Below are 16,314 nucleotides of genomic sequence, written 5' to 3' on the forward strand. Positions count from 1 at the left end.
TCAATATCAGGTTCTGACGTTGATTTGACCAATGAAATCTGGTAATTTCCCAACCTAAATTCTACAACACAAATACAACGTTGAAACAACATATTTTTTGCAACGTTTAATCGATGTCAGGTTCTGACGTTGATTTGACCATTGAATTTTGGTCATTTCCCAACCTAAATTCTGCAACACAAATACGACGTTGAAACAACATGCTTTTTGACGACGTTTAATCAATGTCGGGTTCTGACGTTGATTTGACCAATGAAATTTGGTAATTTCCCAACCTAAATTCTACAACACAAATACAACGTTGAAATACCATATTTTTTGCAACGTTTAATCAATGTCAGGTTCTGACGTTGATTTGACCATTGAATTTTGGTAATTTCCCAACCTAAATTCTACAACACAAATACAACGTTGAAACAACATGCTTTTTGACGACGTTTAATCAATGTCGGGTTCTGACGTGGATTTGACCATTGAAATTTGGTCATTTCCCAACTTAAATTCTACAACACAAATACAACGTTGAAACAACATGCTTTTTGACGACGTTTAATCAATGTCAGGTTCTGACGTTGATTTGACCAATGAAATCTGGTAATTTCCCAACCTAAATTCTACCACACAAATACAACGTTGAAACAACATATTTTTTGCAATGTTTAATCGATGTCGGGTTCTGATGTGGATTTGACCATTGAAATTTGGTCATTTCCCAACCAATATTCTAGATCACAAATACAACGTTGAAACAACATGCTTTTTGACGACGTTTACTTTATGTCAGGTTGTGACGGTAATTCTACCATTAAAATTTGGTCATTTTCTAACCAATATTCTAGATCACAAATACAACGTTGAAACAACATACTTTTTGCAACGTTTAATCGATGTCGGGCTCTGACGTTGATTTGAACATTGAAATTTGGTTATTTCCCAACCAATATTCTACAACACAAATACAACGTTGAAACAACATACTTTTTGACGACGTTTAATCAATGTCGGGTTCTGACGTTGATTTGACCATTGAATTTTGGTCATTTCCCAACCTAAATTCTACAACACAAACACAACGTTGAAACAACATGCTTTTTGACGACGTTTAATCAATGTCGGGTTCTGACGTTGATTTGACCATTGAAATTTGGTCATTTCCCAACTTAAATTCTACAACACAGATACAACGTTGAAACAACATGCTTTTTGACTACGTTTAATCAATGTCAGGTTCTGACGTTGATTTGACCATTGAATTTTGGTCATTTCCCAACCTAAATTCTACAACACAAACACAACGTTGAAACAACATGCTTTTTGACGACGTTTAATCAATGTCGGGTTCTGACGTTGATTTGACCATTGAAATTTGGTCATTTCCCAACCTAAATTTTACAACACGAATACAACGTTGAAACAACATACTTTTTGCAACTTTTAATCGATGTCGGGTTCTGACGTGGATTTGACCATTGAAATTTGGTCATTTCCCAACCAATATTCTAGATCACAAATACAACGTTGAAACAACATGCTTTTTGACGACGTTTATTCAATGTCAGGTTGTGACGGTAATTCTACCATTAAAATTTGGTCATTTTCCAACCAATATTCTAGATCACAAATACAACGTTGAAAGAACATACTTTTTGCTACATTTAATCAATGTCGGGTTCTGACGTTGATTTGACCATTGAAATTTGGTAATTTCCCAACCAGTATTCCACATCACGAATACAGCGTTGAAACAACATGCTTTTTGCAACGTTTAATCGATGTCGGGCTCTGACGTTGATTTGAACATTGAAATTTGGTTATTTCCCAACCAATATTCTACAACACAAATACAACGTTGAAACAACATGCTTTTTGACAACGTTTATTTAATGTCTGGTTGTGACGGTGATTCTACCATTAAAATGTGGTCATTTTCCAACAAATATTCTAGATCACAAATACAACGTTGAAACAACATGCTTTTTGACGACGTTTATTCGATGTCGGGTTCTGACGTTGATTTGACCATTGAAATTTGGTCATTTCCCAACCTAAATTCTACAACACGAATACAACGTTAACAACATACTTTTTGCAACGTTTATTGGATGTCGGGCTTTGACATTGATTTGAATATTGAAATTTGGTTATTTCCCAACCAATAATCTACAACACAAATACAACGTTGAAACAACATGCTTTTTGACGACGTTTAATCAATGTCGGGTTCTGACGTTGATTTGACCAATGAAATTTGGTCATTTCCCAACCATTATTCTAGATCACAAATACAACGTTGAAACATACTTTTTGCAACTTTTAATCAATGTTGGGTTCTGACGTTGATTTGACCATTGAAATTTTGTAATTTTCCAACCTAAATTCTACAACACGAATACAATGTTGAAACAACATACTTTTTGCAACGTTTAATCAATGTTGGGTTCTGACGTGGATTTGACCATTGAAATTTGGTAATTTCCCAACCAATATTCTACAACACGAATACAACGTTGAAACAACATACTTTTTGCAACGTTTAATCGATGTCGGGTTCTGACGTTGATTTGAACATTGGAATTTGGTCATTTCCCAACTTAAATTCTACAACACAAATACAACGTTGAAACAACATGCTTTTTGACGACGTTTAATCAATGTCGGGTTCTGACCAATGAAATTTGGTCATTTCCCAACCATTATTCTAGATCACAAATACAACGTTGAAACATACTTTTTGCAACTTTTAATCAATGTCAGGTTCTGACGTTGATTTGACCATTAAAATTTAGTAATTTCCCAACCTAAATTCTACAACACAAATACAAAGTTGAAACAACATACTTTTTGCAACGTTTAATCAATGTTGGGTTCTGACGTGGATTTGACCATTGAAATTTGGTCATTTCCCAACTTAAATTCTACAACACAGATACAACGTTGAAACAACATGCTTATTGACGACATTTATTTGATGTCGGGTTCTGACGTTGATTTGACCATTGAAATTTGGTCATTTCCCAACCTAAATTCTACAACACGAATACAACGTTAAAACAACATACTTTTTGCAACGTTTATTCGATGTCGGGCTCTGACGTTGATTTGAACATTGAAATTTGGTTATTTCCCAACCAATAATCTACAACACAAATACAACGTTGAAACAACATGCTTTTTGACTACGTTTAATCAATGTCGGGTTCTGACGTTGATTTGACCAATGAAATTTGGTAATTTCCCAACCATTATTCTAGATCACAAATACAACGTTGAAACATCCTTTTTGCAACTTTTAATCAATGTCGGGTTCTGACGTTGATTTGACCATTGAAATTTTGTAATTTCCCAACCTAAATCCTACAACACGAATACAATGTTGAAATAACATACTTTTTGCAACGTTTAATCGATGTCGGGTTCTGACGTGGATTTGACCATTGAAATTTGGTCATTTCCCAACTTAAATTCTACAACACGAATACAACGTTGAAACAACATGCTTTCTGCAACGTTTAATCGATGTCAGGTTCTGACGTTGATTTGACCATAGAATTGTGGTCATTTCCCAACCTAAATTCTACAAGACGAATACAACGTTGAAACAACATACTTTTTGCAACGTTTAATCGATGTCGGGTTCTGACGTTGATTTGACCATTAAAATGTATTAATTTCCCAACCTAAATTCTACAACACAAATACAACGTTGAAACAACATGCTTTTTGACAACGTTTATTCAATGTCAGGTTGTGACGGTGATTTGACCAATAAAATTTGGTCATTTCCCAAGCAATATTCTAGATCACAAATACAACGTTGAAACAACATACTTTTTGCAACGTTTAATCAATGTCGGGTTCTGACGTTGATTTGACCAATGGAATTTGGTCATTTCCCAACCTAAATTCTACAACACAGATACAACATTGAAACAACATACTTTTTGACAACGTTTATTCAATGTCAGGTTGTGAAGTCGATTTGATTCCCAACCAACAACGAGGATCCAACGTTGGACATCAACGTTGTCTCAATTTACAAATACAACTATTTTGCAACGTCGTTTCAAAGTGAGTTTTAAAGGACACGTGCGTGTAATCAACGTCGTATCAATGTCTTGTGCTTGCTGGGACAATGGCCCAGAAAGTTCACAACAAACGCAAACGCGATAAGAAAATACCATAAATTACAACACAACAACTTTCAGCTACAGCACAATTGCAAAAGCCACAACAAATACAAACGACACAACACAACTTTAAGCTACAGAGGAAGTGACGGACACAACGGAAGTGACAGCGGAGCAGGTTTCCCCGGCGGACCAGGGGCCGTATTACTGAAGATTCTTAGTGCAAATTCTAAGGACGTTCTTAGAATCATGATGTTTGCTTAGAATTCGCCCTAAAAGCGGAGAGTAGATCCTAGTAAAGATTAAAGCTAATCCTGAAGTATCCTAGCTCCTAAGGTGAGATCTGTCAGGATCAGGGAAGAGGACCCAATCCAACGCCACAATGCAATACCACGCCAAATGAGAGCCGAGCAACACTGCTTCTTATTGGCCGCTCAGCAATCACAGACATTGATGACAACTCAGCCATTTTACCCTCCGAACTGAGTTGATATGTTGAAAGTTGGCAATTAATATGAGCAAATACATATAACTATCACTATGTGACTCCTGTGCAAGTTTTTTCTACACAGGATCATTTTAAAGCCAAACTTTTACCAGTCTTCCTACTCAGTGTTTCCCCCAGACAATTAGTTAGGTAAGGTGGTGTAAGGACCCGTGGAACTCGGCCTGTCGTCATCACGTCTCCACCTCATCGCTGCCACCACAGCCTGGGGGGGCAATAGACTACAGACTGTGGTGAAGTAGGCCGGCTTCGTCGCGTGAAGAAGCCTACAATTTTTGGTTGTGTTTTCCATTTGCTGAATGGCGATATATATCTGGATATTCTTCCCATAAAGTAAAAACAAAAAACACAAAACAGTCCTACTTACCTACAGTCCTACTTACCTGAGATACTAAGTGTGTCATTATTACGCCTTGGTAAGTGAATGTTTTGACTTAGTAATTTACTAAGTCAAAATAATGACAAAATAACGACTTACTAAGACAAAATAATGACTTACTAAAATGCTAAAAATAGATATTGTATATATTTAAATGCACACTATAGTGTCAGCTTTGTGTTGTAGGTGACTCAGTACATTATTATTATTAATAGTTAGAACATTTCAGCTTTTTCTCATTACATTCTGATTTTTTAGCTCCTTTATCTTACATTTTTACTGTTGTTTTTCCTCACTGTAAGAATAGAATTAGGGATGTCCGATAATGGCTTTTCGCCGATATCCGATATTCCGATATTGTCCAACTCTTAATTACCGATACCGATATCAACCGATATGATATATACAGTCGTGGAATTAACACATTATTATGCCTAATTTGGACAACCAGGTATGGTGAAGATAAGGTCCTTTTTAAAAATAATAATAAAATAAGATAAATAAATTAAAACCATTTTCTTGAATAAAAAAGAAAGTAAAACAATATAAAAACAGTTACATAGAAACTAGTAATTAATGAAAATGAGTCAAATTAACTGTTAAATGTTAGTACTATTAGTGGACCAGCAGCACGCACAATCATGTGTGCTTACGGACTGTATCCCTTGCAGACTGTATTGATATATATTGATATATAATGTAGGAACCAGAATATTTATAACAGAAAGAAACAACCCTTTTGTGTGAATGAGTGTAAATGGGGGAGGGAGGTTTTTTGGGTTGGTGCACTAATTGTAAGTGTATTGTAGTGGAAAGTCCAGGTTGTCAATGAGAACCAAAGTAGATTTAACACAAGAGTTTTATTTTACTCATAATCAAATGGTACAATGGTTGGGATGAGTTGTCGAGCACACAGAAAGTTTTACCCCGGGCGCGCCCGACAGCATGGAATAATCGCTACCAAAACACTCTCTTCGTTTGACTTTATCCCTTTCTTATCTCTCTTGTTAGTGCGTCAATGTCTTTTTTGTTTTCCCTATCTGTTCCATAACAACTCGAATCCTTTAGACAGTCAACACATTCTGTAGACAGGTTGGCATGACTTAAAATTCACTTTTGTCCCACAGAATAGAAGAGAAATCAAAATGAGCATACATTCTTGACATACATGAAATATAGGTCAAAAGGTCAGAAATTCTACGACAGTATCTTGTGTTTTTTATGTTGATTTAAAAAAAAAATTAAAAAAAATACGATACCGATACCGATAATAAAAAAAACGATACCGACAATTTCCGATATTACATTTTAAAGCATTTATCGGCAATCAGACATCCCTAAATAGAATAATAATAATAAAATTGTGTAACTGCATAAGTGAAGTGAAGTGAATTGTATTTATATAGCGCTTTTCTCAAGTGACTCAAAGCGCTTTACATTGTGAAACCCAATATCTAAGTTACATTTTTAACCTAGTGCAGGGCTATTCAACTACATACTGAAGAGGGCCACAGTTTCAAGAGTCCAAGGGCTCAGGGGCCAGACATCGTTTCGTCAGAAAGTGCCTCTGCAGGTTATATTTCTTTTTGAATGCGTTTACATAATTGACACTGCGTTGTCAAGAAATTAATTATTCTGCCCTCGCTACTCATTTCCAGCATGTGCAGCTAGTTAACAGCGTGAAGAAAGAGAAGCTCCAGTTATTGTTGAGGATGGATGTTCCTTCTTTAGAATTATTTTCCTTCCTTATTGGTATTTCTCTACACTTCTTCATTTAGGTTTGTAAGACTGAAAATATAAACATAAAATTAAAATAAAAGTATACTGCCAATGTATATTTTACATTAATATTGTGCATTGTGTATTTTACACGAATAAAATAGGTTTATTGTTCATATATTTACACAATAAACTACATATAGAAATTACAACAACATTCACACACTATACTTTGTATGTGAGTTATCACTATTGGCGTTGTCGCCCTCTGCTGGTCAAAGTTAGCACTACATGTATTAAACCAGGTTTGATCGGTACTCTCAAACAAAAAAAACAACACGACCACGATAAAAAAGACATCACAAGGTCAGCAATTTCATAAATATATAAAAAATAAATATATGTATGCGCAATATGTACTTACAAATGTTTGTCCGAGTTTGGTGATGAATCTCACACGCTGGGATGTCTACCATTGTTGCTGCTTGTCTGGATCAATGTGTCCGTCGCTTAAAATGTCCGCCAGGAAACAATGACTCGAGCACTGGCTCGGGGAAGTACATTCACACTTTGTTGTCCAGTCGCTTTTTAAAAAATGTCCGATTTTTGACATTTATTTAGATTTCTTTCCAGGGTTGAATGAGTAGACTTCTTCTACTCGCCTCACTGCTGCTTCATTGTGACACATATGCTTCACTGTTGCTCCCCGCGGGGTGGCGGGAGTACTGCATACAAGAGCAACCCTGGTTTGAAGGGTTAGGACAGGGGTAGGCATCCCAAAATGTTTATAGAGCCATATTGGACCAAAAATACAAAAAACAAATCTGTTTGGAACCTTAAACAAATTAAAATCCGTATATAAGTGTTATAATGAAGGCAACACATGATGCAAGTGTCTATATTAGCTATATTAGCCTACTGTCAAAATGACTTTAAAAGTATTTTGTAAGTGTTATAATGAAGGCAACACATGATGCAAGTGTCTATATTAGCTATAATAGCCTACTATCAAAATTACTTTAAAAGTCTTATATAAGTCTTATTATGAAGGCAACACATGATGTAAGTGTCTATATTAGCTATATTAGCCTACTATCAAAATGACTTTAAAAGTCTTATAATGAAGGCCACACATGATGTAAGTGTCTATATTATTATATATTAACCTACTATCAAAATTACTTTAAAAGTCTTATATAAGTGTTATAATGAAGGCAAAACATGATGTGTCTATATTAGCTATAACAGCCTTCTATCAAAATGACTTGAAAAGTCTTATGTAAGTGTTATAATGAAGGCAACACATGATGTAAGTGTCCATATTAGCTATATTAGCCTACTATCAAAATGACTTTGAAAGTCTTATATAAGTCTTATAACGAAGGCAACACATGATGTAAGTGTCTATATTAGCTATATTAGCCTACTATTAAAATTACTTTAAAAGTATTACATAAGTGTTATAATGAAGGCCACACATGATGTAAGTGTCTATATTAGCTTTATTAGCCTACTATCAAAATGACTTTAAAAGTCTTATATAAGTCTTATAATGAAGGCAACACATGATCTACGTGTTTATATTAGCTATATTAGCCTACTATCAAAATTACTTTAAAAGTATTACATAAGTGTTATAATGAAGGCAACACATGATGTAAGTGTCTGTATTAGCTGTATTAGCCTACTATCAAAATGACTTTAAAAGTCTTATAATGAAGGCCAAACATGATATAAGTGTCTATATTAGCTATATTAGCCTACTATCAAAATTACTTTAAGCCTAATATAAGTGTTGTAATGAAGGCCACACATGATGTAAGTGTCTATATTAGCTATAATAGCCTACTATCAAAATTACTTTAAAAGTCTTACATAAGTGTTATAATGAAGGCCACACATGATGTAAGTGTCTATATTAGCTATAAAAGCCTACTATCAAAATGACTATGTGTCGCAGGCTACTGAAGCAAATCTTCGTTGACAGAAATGTTGAAATGTAATATTTATTCTACACATTTTTACAACATTAGAAACCATTAGTAAATCAGAGGCTACTCAAAAGGTGAGGTAAATCCTTCATGACCAAATGTATAGATGTGTGTGTCCAAGTTAAAGGAAACGACAGGCTGTAATACATCTTGTAATAAATTCTTCTTTTAATAGATTTATTACAATCTTTGGCAAGCTTGGTAATATTTGCTGTGGTCTGGAACAACATGGCACACAAACAACTTTCTGAAATGCAGCCAATATTACATACAAATAATGTGTCATGAGACAAGTAAAACTAAATTATATACAAAGAGGACCCTGCAAGGGACAAGTGGTAGAAAATGGATGGATGGATGGATAAAAGTAAAGGATATTAAATGAGCTCAAATATACAAACGAGGCATAATGATGCAATATGTACATACAGCTAGCCTAAATAGCATGTTAGCATCGATTAGCTTGCGGCCATGCACTGACCAAATAAGCCTGATTAGCACTCCAACATGAGTCAATAACATCAACAAAGCTCACCTTTGTGCATTCACACACAGTATAAAACGTTTGGTGGAGAAAATGTGACAAAGGAGTGGAAGATTTTACATGTAAACAAACTGTTGCGGTTTTTTTTGCATGTCCCCCCCATCTTTTTCCATTTTCAATCCTTTTTTTAAAAATGGCTCCAGGGAGCCACTAGGGCGGCACTAAAGAGCCGCATGTGGCCATAGAGGGTTAGGGTAACTTTATTAACATGTTTTGTTTGTAACAGAACATTTTTAAAGTGCAACAATTTGCATTAAAATTGAAAAATAATAATAACGCCCCACTTAAAATATGAACAGATTTTTGACTGACTTAACCTCTAAAGGCTTAGTGGCCACATGCGTGGACAGCACCTTTTAGCTCTTATTTCCAAAATTGTGTACACTACTGAATTGGAGTCTTATGGCCACTTATGTGGACACTTATACTGCCATCTGGTGGTGTCAGAAGAGTATAACATACAATGGAATTTGGGGGGAAAAAAGTGTAAAAATAAAAATTAGCATGTCATTCCACATGAAGTACACGTTTGTGTACTTATGGACTAAGTACATCATATCAAAAGATGATTTTTAGTTTTTGTTCTAATTAGGGTCCAATAAGCCCAAATAGCAAAGAAAAATAAAAACAAACATGTAAACAAACAGCTTGGGCCTTGAGAAGTTAAACCACTTGATACTGAAAATAAAATTAAATAAACACAATAAATAACAATACATTCAAATTGATCAGTAATATCAACCCAGGAGATCAATATATAAAACACTTGAATATGGAAAATATATATTTTTTTTATTGAAATGAGAAAGTCAGGATTAATGGCTACAATTAGCAGCTTTGGGAGTGAAGAGGATAACTTTTAGCTCAGGGGTTAGCAACGCTCGCCGTAGCTGTTATGACTCAGTCACGCCATTAGAATGAAAATGCAGATTTTTTTTTTTCATTTGAATAATGTGCGTATTTATTGTGTTTGCAGACACCTTCACGGGGCCTTTTGTGGGGGGTCCCCACAACGGAGCACGGGGGGTGGGGGGACACTTCGTGGGCGTCGCTGCTTTTGTTGATTCGCCTTTCACGCGCCTCGCCGTTTCTCGCCGAGTGAAGCACTTTGGAGCACTCGTGCGCACTGGAGACAATTTCCCCTCTCAGTCAAGTGGCTGAAAACCTCTCCAGCTCGACAACTTCCTGCGTTTTTTGTGGTGGGGCCCCCTGCACCCCTGCTCTCTCACGACACCACCCCTGCACGCTCGGCCCGCGGTGGCGGCTCGCGGCCTCCCAGCACGCCGCTGCTCTGCTGACGTGTCCGCTTTTGTTCGGGGAATAATCTGCCGACTGTGAGAAAGAAACACTTGATGACACCGTCCTGGTCCCACTCGCGACTGGGGTTGTGGGATACTGCGCAGATGTAACACATCCATCTAAATGATATCAATATGTCTGGCGATAGAGCTTTTAATACATGTTGATGACACAGGTAGCATTATCACTGGAGGACAAAGGCCTAGAGTTTTCAATTTGGCCCGCGTGACGTCGTTATTTTACTAAGGACTAATTTCTACTCGGTTTTTAAAACCCAAACTACATGCTGCTGTTTTGTCGCCAATTTGTGGTATTACCCAATGCAAACAACCTTCCCTAGTCATGGTGCAAAAAAAAAAAAAATAATCGAACCAACGCAAAAGGCTAAAAGACATGGTCACACAAAACATTCAATACAATTTGTGGATATTGTAAAAAAAAAAAAGTGCAGGCGCCATAAAAAAAATTCAGAAGTACGCCGATTTAAATCCATTACAATGCATTATAGGAAAAATTTTAAACACTCTCCACACTTATCAATGTTTGGCGCATTTAAGCGGCTTTATATTACTGGTTGATTACAAAACTTTGAGGAGGTAGGAGTCGAACTTACATATACTCCTAATATCCACCTATATTAATGATTATTATATATATAATATAATATATATAATATGTAATATAATATATAAATATTATTATTTATATTAATATAATATGAACACCTATATATATATATGTGTGTATATATGTATATATGTATATATGTGGGAGTGTATATATGTATATATATATATATATATATATATATATATATATATATATATATATACACACCCACATATATATATATATATATATATATATATATATATATATATATATATATATATATATATACACACCCACATATATACATATATAAATACATACATATACACATATATACATATATACATATATATGTATATATGTGTATATATGTGTGTGTATATGTATGTATATATATATATATATATACACACACACACACATATATACATATATATACATATACACATACATACATATGTATATGTATATATAATAATATGTATATATGTGTATATGTATATATAAAAGTATGTGTGTGTGTGTGTGTGTGTGTGTGTGTGTGTGTGTGTGTGTGTATATATATATATATCCACACACACACACATATATACATATACACATATATACATATATGCATATAAGCACATATATATGTGTGTGTGTGTGTATTTTATCCACTCAAATATCAACACTAAATTAATAATCTTGTTCTTAATTTTAATCATATTCAATAATTATATCCAACCGACTTGCAGTTGAACAAATGATATGAAAGCATGTGTTAATCACAAAGATGATCATCAAAGCTTAGGTCAGGCTGATTACAAAAATAAATACTTATCATATATACTGAAAAAGAAGGGGCTCATTAAAAACTGATGGAAAAATATATATATACATACAATTATGCAGTGCAAAAGTAAATACATTCTAACTAATTAATAACTAACAATTAATATGTTTTATTAAATACACTAAATTAAATTAATTGTTGCGCTTAAGAAACTTCTCTAAGACATTTGATATTGTTACACGGCCGTCCTGTATTTTTTTCTGATTATTATTCATCCCGATTCTGGATCGAGTCATTATTTTTCCAAAATCCATTTCAATTCTTGGAGAAAAAAATAATAATTTTAGAGAATTTTTTAAATTATTATTATTAAGAATTTTTATTTTTTTAATTCTAATTATTATAATCTTTTTAACCATAACATTATTATTTATTTATTTTTTATTTATTTTCAAAATATGTTTTTAGGCCATGTCTATGCAACCAAGAGGAGCTTTCCTAACCAGTAACCTGTTTTGAAAAAAGTTTCATTATAATTCTTGTGCCATATAAAACATTGCGGAGAATCGGTTTGAATCGAGAATCGATTGTGAGTCGAATCGTCACCCCAGGAAATCGGATCGAATCATTCGGTGCCCAAAGATTCCCACCCCTCCCTAACAGTACAACATTTTGATACCTTTGTTGCATGTGATGTCACGTATGGTTGTAGACTCGGCACCGGCTCAAACACTTGGCGGGCAAACAGTCGTGTTGGTGGTGGACTGCTTTTAAACTGGAAAAACTCACAATCTCAACAAATATGTGTTACTATAGTCAAAATTTCTAAACAACATTAATACGAATCACAATCCCCTGAATAGTATTTTTTGGCAGTAGATCTTGTAAGGAAAAAAATACTACAAACTTATTAAAAAGACGAAAAACTTCACACTACTAGTAAGTATATAATAATAAGTTTTAATTGATAAGTTCAAGATCACTTTTAAGTTTTTAAAGCATAAATATAATGTCTTATTTTAAGAAATCTTATCAAGACAATTTTGTATTGTTCCATTGGCAGATTTTTTTTTTGCTTTTTACAAGCAAATATTACTTTTATTTTATAATTTTTTTTTGTTTTTTTCAAGAGGGACATTTTTTCCAGTGTAGCTAATACTGTAATTTTCCATGCCAACAAAGCCTGCATGCCTGATAGAAAGCATCTAAAAGTAAGCCTTCACTTTTCAAAATGCACTAGCTCAATGCTAACTTACATTGTATATTCCATATACCTGCTACTCATTAGCTATTTTACATGGCAATCTAAACACCGGTACTGGTATTTTTTGGTACCGGTTCCTAATTAGGTCTGGAAATTCTGGACAACGATACTGCTATCTGTATTTTTTAATCCAGCTAACTATCGTTATTATGACACATTCAGTTCAGCTGCCACTGCTACACATTAAAACTAGCTTTGACTAATGACAAATAAGGAAGCAACACCACACAAAAGTTTGTAACTGTCAGAATAATTGTATCTAAGTTATCACAAAACTCAATGAGCTGAATTGAATTCTGTCTCTGATTAATTCCTTGCTTCTTGTCTGTTTAATAGATGTCATCAGTGTTTGAGCCTTCACTTTTCAAAATGCACTAGCTCAATGCTAACTTACATTGTATATTCCATGTACCTGCTACTCTTTAGCATTAGTGATTTTACATGGCAATCTAGACACCTCCAAATTTGATCATGAAAACTGCAACTAAGATGCACATTACAATCAAACAGCTGGTGTGTAATTAGTATGTATACCGAGTACCGGTATTTTTTGGTACCGGTTCCTAATTCGGTCTGGAAATTCTGGACTACCGATACTGCTATCTGTATTTTTTGATGCAGCTAACTATCGTTATTATGACACATTCAGTTCAGCTGCCACTGCTACACATTAAAACTAGCTTTGAATAATGACAAATAAGGAAGCAACACCACACAAAAGTTGGTAACACAACAATATTTTCTCCTCAAAAGTACCTCAAAGTCACGCACGCTGTGTCAGTTAACGATATGCATCCCCAGTAATAAGTACGATACTTACAGAACAAACACTTTGTAGGACTGTTAATTGTTACATTAAAATTAGATTGTATGTTGTAATTTATGTTGTCATTTCCCATGCCTGATAGAAAGCATCTAAAAGTAAACCTTCACTTTTCAAAATGCACTAGCTCAATGCTAACTTACATTGTATATTCCATATACCTGCTACTCATTAGCATTAGCGATTTTACATGGCAATCTAGACACCTCCAAATTTGATCATGAAAACTGCAACTAAGATGGGCGTTACAATTAAACAGCTGGTGTGTAATTTGTACGGATGTATACCGAGTACCGGTATTTTTTGATACTGGTTCTTAATTAGGTCTGGAAATTCTGGACTAACGATACTGCTATCTGTATTTTTTGATCCAGCTAACTATCGTTATTATGACACATTCAGTTCAGCTGCCAGTGCTACACATTAAAACTATCTTTGAGTAATGACAAATAAGGAAGCAACACCACACAAACGTTGGTAACACAACAATATTTTCTCCTCAAAAGTACCTCAAAGTCACGCACGCTGCGTCAGTTAACGATATACATCCCTAGTAATAAGTACGATACTTACAGAACAAACTCTTTGTAGGATTGTTAATTGTTACATTAAAATTAGATTTTATGTTGTAATTTATGTTGTCGTTTTCCATGCCTGATAGAAAGCATCTAAAAGCAAATCTTCACTTTTCAAAATGCACTAGCTCAATGCTAACTTACATTGTATATTCCATATACCTGCTTCTCATTAGCATTAGAGATTTTACATGGCAATCTAGACACCTCCAAATTTGATCGTGAAAACTGCAACTTAGATGCGCGTTACAATCAAACAGCTGGTGTGTAATTTGTAGGGATGCATACCGAGTACCGGTATTTTTTGGTACCGGTTCTTAATTAGGTCTGTAAATTCTGGACTACCGATACTGCTATCTGTATTTTTTTATACTATCGTTATTATGACACATTCAGTTCAGCTGCCACTGCTACACATTTAAAACCAGCTTTGAATAATGACAAATAAGGAAGCAACACCAAACAAAAGTTTTTCTTATCCAAGGGGGGACTCGGGTGTATTCCACCGATACGTCTAATCCGATATCACGCCTCAGGAAGAGTCCCACGCGGCGTTTATTCAGCGATACCGGAAGAAACTCGTCACCAATACCGGTTTATTGTTTTTACTGTATCACTGTTAGCGCGGAGAGAAAAGCTGCCGCGTGTATTGGTATCGCTTGATATCAGTATCGCACGGTGCCTGCATAAAATAGTGTAAAAAAAAAAAGAGAATGTGATGGATTAAAAGGATTTGTAATCATTCTTTTGAGTTGCGTGTATCATTCTAAAGAAATATATCTTAGCAACCATTAGTCAACATATTTTCAGCCAGCCAATTATCATGGCACCTTCCTGTGTTTGTGGGCGGGGGCTTTAACACTCTTGACAATTAGCATAATCACAATTATTTTAGGCGGCACGTTAATTAGCACTATGAGGCTCAATGGCGCTCTTCAGTGGCGGCGGCTATTCAGCAAACAGCTGACCACCTGTCTCCTGCTTCATGGGAAAAGACTGCGGCGCCTGTTCACGTACCGTCCTACCATCACCGAGCCGGTGAGGGGGGGTCTGTGGAGGGTCGCCCGGGGGCGGGGTGGCGGTTATGGGGAGTTGGGGGGGTGGCGACTAAAAGGGGCGTTGATATAAGGGGTGATCAACACTACATTATCTACATCAGGGGTCCCTAACACACACACACACACACACACACACACATTTTTATATATATATATATATATATATATATATATATATATATATAAACATTTATATACATGTATAAAGATACACATATATACATATTTACAGTATATATACATATATAAATACATACACAGTACACTGTAAAAACAAATTCTGTAAAAAAACGGTCATCTACTGGCAGCTACGGCTGCCAAATGAAAACCATGAAATTAAAGTAAAACATTGCAAACCAAATAATGATCAAAAATATTATATTTACTGAAATTTTCATGCAACGTTTTGCGGAAAAATTTCGTAATTTTACAGATTTTTACAAAATTATTAAGATCAACCACCTTTAATAAAGTGACGATGCAAACAGTTCTGCAGAAAAATACCTTTATTCTACAGTTAGATTGTTAGTAGGGACATAGACTTTTATATAACAAGCTACACATGAAAGATAATTACTGTGATTTTACATGCATTTGAAAGTAATTTAAGAAAACAGAAAATGCTATGTATAATTAAATTGGT

Source organism: Entelurus aequoreus, linkage group LG11, assembly GCF_033978785.1.
Source record: "Entelurus aequoreus isolate RoL-2023_Sb linkage group LG11, RoL_Eaeq_v1.1, whole genome shotgun sequence".
Classification (NCBI taxonomy): domain Eukaryota; kingdom Metazoa; phylum Chordata; class Actinopteri; order Syngnathiformes; family Syngnathidae; genus Entelurus; species Entelurus aequoreus.